The sequence below is a fragment of the Bubalus kerabau genome, chromosome 4, assembly GCF_029407905.1.
Source record: "Bubalus kerabau isolate K-KA32 ecotype Philippines breed swamp buffalo chromosome 4, PCC_UOA_SB_1v2, whole genome shotgun sequence".
Lineage (NCBI taxonomy): Eukaryota > Metazoa > Chordata > Mammalia > Artiodactyla > Bovidae > Bubalus > Bubalus kerabau.
The window spans coordinates 138326918-138338901 of record NC_073627.1 but is presented as its reverse complement, the minus strand read 5'-3'; positions in this window follow the sequence as shown (position 1 = coordinate 138338901).

Below are 11984 nucleotides of genomic sequence, written 5' to 3'. Positions count from 1 at the left end.
CCATGGGATTTGCCAGGCATGAGTACTGGAGTGGGGTGCCATTGCCTTCTCCGCTGTGATGTCATAAGGGTCAGCTATTATCATTACAAGTAGAGGAGATGTGAACAAAAGGAGGAGGCTGCTGCTGCTGCTGCTGCTAAGTCGCTTCAGTCGTGTCCGACTCTGTGCGACCCCATAGACGGCAGCCCACCAGGCTCCCCCGTCTCTGGGATTCTCCAGGCAAGAACACTGGACTGGGTTGCCATTTCCTTCTCCAATGCAGGAAAGTGAAAAGTGAAAGTGAAGTCGCTCAGTCGTGTCCAACTCTTGTGATGTCATGCTGCTAAGTCGCTTCAGTCGTGTTCGACTCTGTCCAGACCCCATGGACTGCAGCCTACCAGGCTCCTCCCTCCATGGGATTTTCCAGGCAAGAGTACTGGAGTGGGGTGCCATTGCCTTCTCCGAAAGGAGGAGGCACCCCATCTCAAAAAAACAGAGAAATGATTCCCAGCAGAATGACATTTACCTGAGTCTTGAAGGGCAGTTACAACCTCAGTCATAGAATTCAGTCACAGAAACTCGGAACTTGTGTAGTATAGTTGTTTCAAGGAGTGGTCTTATATAGTTAACTTTTTTAATTAGTGGATTTTCTCCATATCTTAAATTCAAATGGGATGTTTCTCAATATCATTCATTTCTACCTCCAAACTGCATTTTCCCAAGATTGGATATACAAAAGACAGCTAACAAATACCCTAAGAATTGTCTCTCCAAAGCCAAAATATGTTTTGCATTTGCTTTTCTCTGGCCTGACGAAAGAAAAACAGTACGTATATTTCATTATGACCCTTTACATACTGTCCTGTGGTGTAGTGATTTAAGAACTTGGACCTGGGATTTCCAGGAACTGAGTTCAAATTCTCGTTTGTGGCCAAATGTCTAACATCTTAACACCTTCTTTTATTTCATCTATGAAAATATCCCTGTGAGAACCCTTCTACACTGTTAGTGGGAATGTAAATTGGTGCAGCTATTGTGGAAAGCAGTCTGGAGGATATTTTCCTGGAGTTTTTCCTCAAAAAACTAAAAATAGAGTTGCTATATGATCCAGCAACCCCACTCCTGGGCATATATCCAGACAAAGCTATAATTCAAAAAGATACATGCACCCCTATGTTCATAGAAGCACTTTTTACAATAGCCAAGACATGGAAACAATCTAAATGTCCATTGACAGATGAATGGATAAAGAAGATGTGGTACACATATACAGTGGAATGCTACTAGGCCATAAAAAGGAATGAAATAATACCATTTGCAACAACATGGATGGACCTAGAGATTATCATACTAAGTGAAGTAAGTCAGAGAAAGGCAAATATCATATAGTACCACTTATCAGTTCAGTTCAGTCACTCAGTAGTGTCCAACTCTTTGCAGCCACATGGACTGCAGCACACCAGGCTTCCTGTCCATCACCAACTCCAGGAGCTTGCTCAAACTCATGTCCATCAAGTCAGTGATGCCATCCAACCATCTTATCCTCTGTCGCCCCTTCTCCTCCTGCCTCCAATCTTTCCCAGCATCAGGGTCTTTTCCAATGAGTCAGTTCTTCACTTCAGGTGGCCAAAGTATTACCACTTATATGTGGAATCTAAAATATAACATAAATGAACTTATCTACAAAACAAACATAAAGACATAGAGAATAAACATGAGTTGCCAGGGGGAATGGGGGCTCAGGGAGGGATGGACTGGGAGTTTTGGATTAAACAGTGCAAACTATCATATACAGAATGGATAAATAACAAGGTTCTACTGTATAGCACAGGGAACTATATTCAATATCCTATGATAAACCACAGTGAAAAAGAACTTGAAAAAGAATATATACATAGGTACAACTGAATCACTTTGCTGTGCAGACGAAATTAACACAACATTGTAAGTCAACTGCCGCTGCTGCTGCTGCTGCTGCTAAGTCACTTCAGTCGTGTCTGACTCTGTGCGACCCCAGAGATGGCAGCCCACCAGGCTCCCTCGTCCCTGGGATTCTCCAGGCAAGAACATTGGAGTGGGTTGCCATTTCGTTCTCCAATGCACGAAAGTGAAACATGAAAGTGAAGTCGCTCAGTCGTGTCCAACTCTTAGCGACCCCGTGGACTGCAGCCTACCAGGCTCCTCTGCCCATGGAATTTTCCAGGCAAGAGTACTGGAGTCGGTCAACTAGGTATCACTAAACTTTTTTAACTCCCTATGAAATCAAAACAAATAATAGGTCCTACCATTTAGAGTGGTATGACACTCAATGAGTTATACATAAAATACTTAATGTCTAGCACATAACGAGTATCCCCAAAATAGTACCTATTAAGAACTGAACAAATGTAACTATTACCATTTACATGAATATTATTAATATCATTTTTGTTCTACCACCTCAAACATGAGTCTTGGGGTACCATTTTGGATGAAGTTTCTTGCTCTTTTTCCCTTTGTAGATCACTAAACATTATTGTTTAATCAAGATTTTATGAATCTGAATGATAAAATATTGCAACTTAGCCAAAATGGCAAATTGTAATATATGAATACCTGCATTCCATCACCAAGCTTAAGAAATTAAAATAGCACAGATATAATAGTTTTTTTGCATGACTCCCTGAACCCACTCATACATTAACAGCCTGTAACAAAAATGTTTCAAAAACCCAAATCTTAAAAAATTGAATTTCTCAGATTATTGAAATATACTTTTTAAAAGTTGAAATATACTTCATTTACAATATTTTACCAATCTCTGCTATACAGAAAAAAGTGACTCAGTTATATACATATATACATCCTTTGTTATATTCAATTATGGTTTATCACAGGATAGCAAAGATAGTTCCCATGCTATACAGTAGGACCTTGATGTTTATCCATTCTAAATGGTAATAGTTTGCATCTACCAACTCCAAACTCCCAGTCCATCCCTCTCCCTCCCCAGCTTTCCCTTGACAACCACAAGTCTGATGTCTATGTCTGTGAGTCTATTTTGTAGATTGGTTCATTTGTGTCACATTTTAGATTTCCTTATTACCTATAAGTGATATCATATGGCATTTTTCTTTCTCTTTCTGACTTACTTCATTTAGTATGATAATCTCTACTTGCACCCATGTTGCTGAAAATGGCATTATTTTGTTCTTTGAAATATACTCTTAAAATTTCTATCAGTCTTTTAAAAATGGAGATAAAAAATCATGGATGGTTTGTGAATCTGTGGTATAAGGGAAGGAAAAAGTTCGGGTCATCTCTTCCAGGGGTCATACATGAATGCCATAAGAGCTATCTATCAAAATAGCATCAAATTTACTGTACACACATATTACCTTGGAATCTTGTTAAAATGACTCAGTACTTCTGGGTGAGGCCCAAGAACCTGCATCTCTAGCATGCTCCCAGGTGATGCTGACAGAGAAGCTGATACTCCACAGAGCATAATTCGAGTGGCAAGATCCCAGCTGCTCTGACCTAACTGAACCAGTTCCTCAATCCTAGAGACCTCCACAGAAACAGCCACTACAAGGGCCTTGCTAAAGAGCAAAGACAATCATTTCACTTCCTTGCTCTAGTAGCTCCCCACTGCTTAAAGGACACAAATCAAGCATCTTGACTTCAAATTTAAGTTCCTCATACTCTGGGCCCTTCTTGCCAGTATGCATCTTAGATTTTGTTCATGCTAATTTCTCATTCTTGCCCCAAAGACACCACGACCTTTTCTGCCTCATTACTTTCACAGAGTACCTTCACACTTATTATTCCTGCTAATGAATATTCTTCTCTCCAACTCTTTTTCATTCTCCAAAGCCCTTATCACCTGGGAAACATTCCCAGCATACCCAAACTTGAAACAAATCACACTCAAGCCTGCTTACAAGGAGAGAAGATTTCGTCATCTTTGTATTCCCGGTGCTTAACACAAAGCTGGCATGCATGAAGCATTTGTGAGTGGAGAAAGGAAGGAAGGAAGGAAGTCTTTTGACCACCATCAACTAATCCATGACTCTTTCTCCACTAGGATGTGGGGGACCTTAGCAGCAATAGCAGAGTATGCTGGGAGTGGAGAGTGTGTTGCCATGGTGAAAAACTAATTCCAGGTGCCAGTTGGATATTAAGTCTGCCAGCTTGAAACAACAGCACATAGCTGTATTTCTTTACAACACTGATCTTGATATAAGTATACATTTGCTGTTACTTTCTCCTAGTAACATGAGCAACAAAAGATTCATCAGCAAGCATGTTTAGATATTCACTAAGTCTATGGAAGTCATCATACTGGAGAGCTGTAACACAGAAGGAATAAGACCATCTGCTAGTGAAGCTACATTATGTTTTCTTGTATCCTTATTTTGTCATGTACTTATTTTTATAATACGCTTTGCTGGCTTTAGAAAAGGCAGAGGAACCAGAGATCAAATTGCCAACATCTATTGGATGTTGAAAGAGCATCTCTTGAAAAAGCAAGAGAGTTCCAGAAAAACATCTACTTCTGCTTTACTGACTACGCCAAAGCGTTTGACTGTGTGGATCACAACAAACTGTGGAAAATTCTGAAAGAGATGGGAATACCAGACCACCTGACCTGCCTCCTGAGAAATCTGTATGCAGGTCAAGAAGCAACAGTTAGAACTGGACATGGAACAACAGACTGGTTCCAAATCGGGAAAGGAGTAATTCAAGGCTGTATGTATATTGTCACCCTGCTTATTTAATTTCTATGCAGAGTACCTCATGTGAAATGCCAGGGTGGATGAAGCACAAGCTGGAATCAAGATTGCCAGGAGGAATATCACTAACCTCAGATATGCAGATGACACCACCCTTATGGCAGAAAGCAAAGAAGAACTAAAGAGCCTCTTGATGAAAGTGAAAGAGGAGAGTGAAACAGTTGGCTTAAAACTCAACATTCAGAAAACTAAGATTATGGCATTTGGTCCCATCACTTCATAGCAAATAGATAGGGGAACAGTGACAGACTTTATTTTGGGGGGCTCCAAAATCACTGCAGTTGGTGACTGCAGCCATGAAATTAAAAGACACTTGCTCCTTGGAAGAAAAGCTATGACCAACCTAGACAGCACATTAAAAAGCAGAGACATTACTTTGCCAGCAAAGATCTGACTAGTCAAAGCTATGGTTTTTCCAGCGGTCATGTATGGATGTGAGAGTTGGACTATAAAGAAAGCTGAGCACTGAAGAATTGATACTTTTGGACTGTGGTGTTGGAGAAGACTTGAGAATCCCTTGGACTGCAAGGAGATCCAACCAGTCAATCCTAAAGGAAATCAGTCCTAAATAGTCATTGGAAGGACTGATGCTAAAACTGAAACTCCAATGCTTTGGCCACCTGATGCAAAGAACTGACTCCTTGGAAAAGACCCTGATGCTGGGAAAGATTGAAGGCAGGAGAAGAAGGGGACGACAGAGGATGAGATGGTTAGATGGCATCACTGATTCAACGGACATGAGTTTGAGTAAACTCTGGGAGTTGGTGATGGACAAGGAAGCCAGGCATGCTGCAGTCCATGGGGCCACAAAGAATCGGACACAACTGAGCGACTGAACTGAACTGAACTTGGTTCACTAATTCTTCTCTATCCTCAAGCTCTGCCATAAACTGTATCCCCCCTGGTCCTTCGATTTTTTACCCCAACTTGAGGACTAGAGTGCAATGTTGACCAAGCCCACCCCACCACTCTACTATAAAATCTGCAGAGCAATGCACACCACTCCATTTTGCAAATAGTTAATTGAAGCCAAATTCTTGAATAAGTACCATCTGAGGACCTATATGCTATTTGATACTGTACCTGGAGGCAGCATGCAGCAGGCTAAGCTGAGTCCTCACTAATTCAGATCCTTCCTTGCCAATTAAATGCATCTCTGCTCCCCCTTCTGCACTCGGGGATTTGTGGCTTCCAGTTGAGGATAGAATGCTATTCTCAAGTCTAGCACAATTAAGTCACACTGCAGGTGTACTCTGCTGTAGGAAAACTAGATACAGTATAAGTCCCACAAGAGACTGTCAGTGTTTCCAACATTTGGTCAAAATCTTGGAACCAGTTCCAGTGACAGCCTGTTCACCTGTCTTGGGACTTCTTGGAAGCACAGTCATTCAAGGCCAGGACTCACTCTTTCCACAGTGACCTGAGCTCCTATCCTCCCAGTCTCCATCTATCAGGAGACCACTACGACTAATTATGTGGAAATCTTGCAGCTTGCTAATCACCTCATGCCTCATATCCTGGTCATCCAAAGACCGTACTCAAGATCTAAGCCTCTCTGACATCTAGCATCCTTCTATCTTCATAGCATCATATTGTTTTATGTCTTTCTTTCCTCAGTCCACTTCCGTGGCTCGCCTCCTTCCAAACTCTGCCTATTCCAGGGTAAACAAAGTCTACTTATATTCACCCTCTCTTTTATCCCCTCCAATTTCTTGGGGGTTCCCGGTGACTCAGACAGTAAAGAATCTGCCTGCAATATGAAAGACTTGGGTTTGATCCCTGGGTTGGAAAGATCCCCTGGAGAAGGGAATGGCTACCCATAACAGTATTCTTGCCTGGAGAATGCCATGGACAGGGGAACCTGGTGGGCTAAGGTCCATGGGGTCGCAAAGAGTCAGACATGACTGAGTAACTAACACTTTCACACTTTCCTGTTTCTCGTTGTACTGAAAGCTGGTTCCTCAAAGAACACTGTTCCCTGCGTCCTTCCCAAATGGTTGCTTATTCTTCCAAATCCCCAAGGTGAGAGAGTGAGGTCCATATCCCTTTATTCCAATACTGCTTCAAGAAATAACTCTGTCACTGTCCTCTAAAACTTCTGACCAACAGATGATTGGGCGGCCATGGTCTAAACGTTTATGTCACCCACTCACCCTTGCAAAAAAAAAAAAAAAAATTCATGCACTGAAATGCTAACCCCTAAGGTAAAGGTATTAGGAGGTGCTTTGAGAGACACTTAGGTCGTGAGGGTGGAGCCTTCATGAATGGAATTAGTGTAGTACCCTTAAAGAGACCTCAAAGAGCTTCTTTCCCTCTCCAACAAGTGAGAACATACTGAGAAGATGCTGATCTATAAACTATGAAGCAACTCTCACCAGATATCAGATCTTCCAATGCCTTGATCTTGGATTTCCAGCTTCCAAAACTGTGAGATGTAAATTTCTGTTGTTTGTGTTCATTGTTCAATTGCTAAGCTGTGTCCGACTCTGTGACCCTATGGACTGCAGCTCACCAGGCCTCCCTGTCCTTCACCATCCCCTGGAGTTTGCTCAAACTCATGTCCATTGAGTCATTGATGCCATCCAACCATCGTCTGTCATTCCCTTCTCGCCTTCAATTTTTCCCACCATCAGGGTATTTTTCAAAGAGTTGGCTCTTTGCATCAGGTGGCCAAAGTTAATTGGAGTTTCAGCTTCAGCATCAGTCCCTCCAGTGAATATTCAGGGTTAATTTCCTTTAAGATTGGCATGTTTGATCTCCTCGCTGTCCAAGGGACTCTCAAGAGCCTTCTCTTGTTTTCTTCTCTGTTGTTTCTAAGTGTATGGTATTCTGTTACAACAGCCCCACCTGACTCTATCACTTTCCTCCTCTCTTTATCATGGTTAGCCAGTCCAAAATTACCTTGGCATAATACTGACAAGAATTGCCTGCTTTTTTTTTTTATAATATTGGTAACAAAGTCATGATTTTCCTTTCCATCCTCAAGTCACTTCGTCAGTCTGGAAAAATTCAATATTCATGGGAATTCTTCATCCAGAGCCCACACTCTTCAACATCCTTCCTCAACTCCATCCCATACCCACACTCTGGAACCCAAAAGTACACACCACTATGACTGTATGGTTTACTCTGATTGGTCATTGTCCATGTAAGAACAGTAACCTAACCTAAATGTCCATCAGCAGATGAATGGCAAAGAAGATGTGGTACATATGCACAATGGAATATTACTCAGCCATAAGAAGGAACAAAATTAGTTCATTTGTAGTGATGTGGATGAACCTAGAGTCTGTCATACAGAGTAAAGTAAGTCAGAAAGAGAAAAACAAATATATATTAACGTGTGTGTGTATATATATGTGTGTGTATATATATATATATATATATATATACAGTGAATCTAGATGCATACAAAGAGAACAGATTTGTGGACACAGTGCAGGAAGGAGAGTGTGGAACAAATTGAGAGAATACCATTGACATATATATACTACCATGTGTAAAATAGATAGCTAGTGGGAAGCTGCTGTATATAACAGGGAGCTCAGCTCTGTGTTGCAATGACCTAGAGGAGAGGGATATAGGGTGGGGTGGGAGGGAGGCTCAAGAGAGACAGGATGTATGTACACATATAGCTAATTCACTTTGTTGTATGGCAGAAATTAACACAATATTGTAAAGCATTTATTCTCCAATTAAAAATATGTTGAATACTACCCTGTTTTGAATATGGTACAATTTTGAAAACTTAACTCCAAAATCTCCCCTTCTGACTGCAACAGTTCCCTTACAGCTCTCCACTCATTTATTTGTACTATACCAGTTCTTTAACTTTACCCCAAACTCCAGGACCTTGATCCATCTACATTCTCCTGTTCTTTCAACCCTCCTCCTATCAAGGTCCTCTTTCTGCCCAGCCTTAAACCCATGGTTAATTTCACTTCAACCATGCAATTGCATTGCCCTCAAATAGCTTGCCTCATCAATCTTCTGTCACACTCAACTGGAAAAAATCCTAACCTTGAAATCTGCCTTCTCAGCAAAAGAAAAAAAAATAAAGCCGTACACTGATACGATGTCACTTAAAATTGACAGTTTCAAGCTCAACAGGACCCTCAGCACTGCCTGGGCGTCTTCTTATCCATTCCTGTTCAGCATCCCTTTCATAACAATGATTAAAACATCCAATCTATTCAAACCTCCCACCCAGCCACAACTCTTCTAACACCTAGTACCTCCTACTGCACAGACAAAAGAGAAACCATCACGTGGAAAACCCCTCAATTTCCCACCACCAGACTCTTCCATTGTTGTTGTTATCGTTCAGTCACTCAGTCATGTCCGACTCTTTTCGATCCCATGAATGGCAGCACGCCAGGCTTCCCTGTCCCTCACCATCTCCCAGGGTTTGTGCAAACTCACATCCGTTGAGCCGGTGATGCCATCCAACCATCTTGTCCTCTGTCAGGAGGTTGGCTGCCATCCAACCTCTCCCCCTTCTCCTCCTGACCCTTCTATACCTATCTTTATTTACTTTTCCTATCACAAAAGGTGCAGAATCTCTCTTCCTGTCTCAGAAAAAGGACTTCTCTTGAGTTCTAGATCCCAACCATTATCCCTTCATTCCAAATGTCCCTCTCTTCTACAACAGCAGCTTCCCCCTCTCTGCTTCCTCTCAGAGCCATCTCATCTGTCAGCTCTCTCATCCCTTTACAATCAATCTTTTAAAAAGAGATATCTTCATTTATTTTCCTCATTTTCTCATCTCCCATTTACCCTTTTGTAAAATTGGGGTATGCTGCTGCTAAGTTGCTTCAGTTGTGTCCGACTCTGTGTGACCCCAGAGATGGCAGCCCACCAGGCTCCCCGTCCCTGGGATTCTCCAGGCAAGAACACTGGAGTGGGTTGCCATTTCCTTCTCCAAATTGGGGTATAGCTGCTTTATAATGTTGTGTTAGCTTCTGCTGTATGACTAAATGAATCAGCCATATGTATACATGTATCCCCTCCCTCTTGGAACTCCCTTCCATCCCAAGCCAATCCCATTCCTTTAGGTCACCACAGAGCAAAGAGCTGAGCTCCCTTCGCTATACAGCAGCTTCCCACTGGCCTTCTATTTTATACACAGTAGTGTATATATGTCAGTACCAATTTCCCAATTCATCCCACCCACCTACCCCCTCTCTCCAGCTCTGTCCACACATCCAAACCAAAACACAAACAATCCAACCAAAAAATGGCCAGAAGACCTAAATAGACATTACTCCAAAAAAGACATACAGATGGCCAAGACACATGAAAAAAAGCTCAACATCACTAATTATTAGAGAAATACAGATGAAGACTACAATGAAGTATCACCTCACAAGGTCAGAATGGCCATCATCAAAAAATCTACCAACAATAAATGCTGGAGAGAGTGTGGAGGAAAAGGAACTCTCCCAATTACTCTTAAACTCTTTGGAATCTGGTATCTACTACTCTCATTGAAATGATTCTAAACTAGGTCAAAATACCTCTTACTGCTAAGTCCAAAAGTTTAATGTGATTAATCAACATCATTTGGCACTGATAAACGTTCCATCCTCCTTAAATGTCTTCCATGACACTTTTTCTTTCTCTGAGTGCTCCATCTCTTCTTTTCATTCCTTAAATATTGGAATTCCTCAGCTTTCTGTCCTGACCCCACTTGTCTTCTCTTTCTACATGCTTTTTTTTTTTTTTTGGAAACTTCTGTCTACTCCCATATTCAGTTCCTGTTTATGTGTTGATAACTCTAAAACTCTATATTTCCCTTGAAAACTTTATTGAGCTTAAAATCCATATATCCAAAGATACTTCTACTTGGATGTATGATAGCCACCAACAAGATAGCGGATCCAAAACTGCACTCTCCAAACGCCTTCATCCTCAAAGAGAATTGTGCCGCTTCAGTGTCCCCAGACTCATTGAACGGCATCTCCAGTCACCCAAAATATAGACACCATCTTTGACTCCTCTATCCTCATCCTTCTCAGCAAATATTAACCACTGATTTTCTCCCCAATTATCTCTCTAATTGGTCCACTTAACCATGTTCACATTGCTACCATCTTAATTTAAGCCTCCTAAATTCTCTCGGAGACCCCAGTAATGCCCTGCCTTTACCCCCAAATCAACTTCTTATTTTAGAGCCAAAAGACTCTCTCCAGAGAGTAAACCTGACTCCATGACTCCATGGCTTGAAAATTGTCAATGGTAACTCTAAAATATCAGAAAAAGTTGCATGCTGTTTCGCACAGAGTTAAGATGCTGTATAACCTGGACATGTCTTGGTTTTCAACCTCATCTCTTGCTAACTAATTCAACCCCTCTACTTCTTCTCTCACTGTGAGCTCCAACCAAGTATACTGTATATGAAATTCCATACATTTACCTTGATCTCCTTGACCTTTGTTAATACTATGATCAGTCAGGTCAGTTCAGTTGCTCAGCCATGTCCGACTCTTTGCGACCCCACGGACTGCAGCATGCCAGGCTCCCTGTCCATCACCAACTCCCAGAGCTTGCTCAAACTTATGTCCATCCAGTATGGTATGAACAATATAATAATACTTTGTTAGTATTATTCTCTGTCTCTCTCTCTCTCTCCCTCCCTCTCTCTCTCTCTCTCTCTCTCTCACACACACACACACACACACACACACCTGCACACAATGCAGGATAAATGGGTTTGATCCCTGGGTTAGAAAGATCCCTTGAAGGGAGGCATGGCACCCTACTCCAGTATTCTTGCCTGGAGAATCCCATGGACAGAAGATCCTGGTGGGCTACACTCCATAGGGTCTCAAAGAGTTAGACACAAACTGAAGCAACTGAGCAAGCAAGTAATAAACAATATAACGATACTTCGTTAGCATTATTCTCTCTCTCACACACACACACAAACACATACATTTCTGTGTCTGGCTAATTGCTATTCATCCTTTATGACTCAGTGAAACTATCCCTTCCTCCAAAAAGCCTTCTATGATTTTCTACTGCTTCCAAAGCTTCTAGCGCTTATTTCTCTATTGTTGTTGTTGTTGATTTACTCGGTTGTATCCAACTCTTTATGACCCCATTAACTGTAGCCTGCCAGGCTCCTCTGTCCATGGGATTCTCCAGGCCAGAATACTGGAATGGGTTGCCATTTTCTTCTCTATGGGATCTTCCCAACCGAGGGACTGAACCTGCATCTCCAGCACTGGA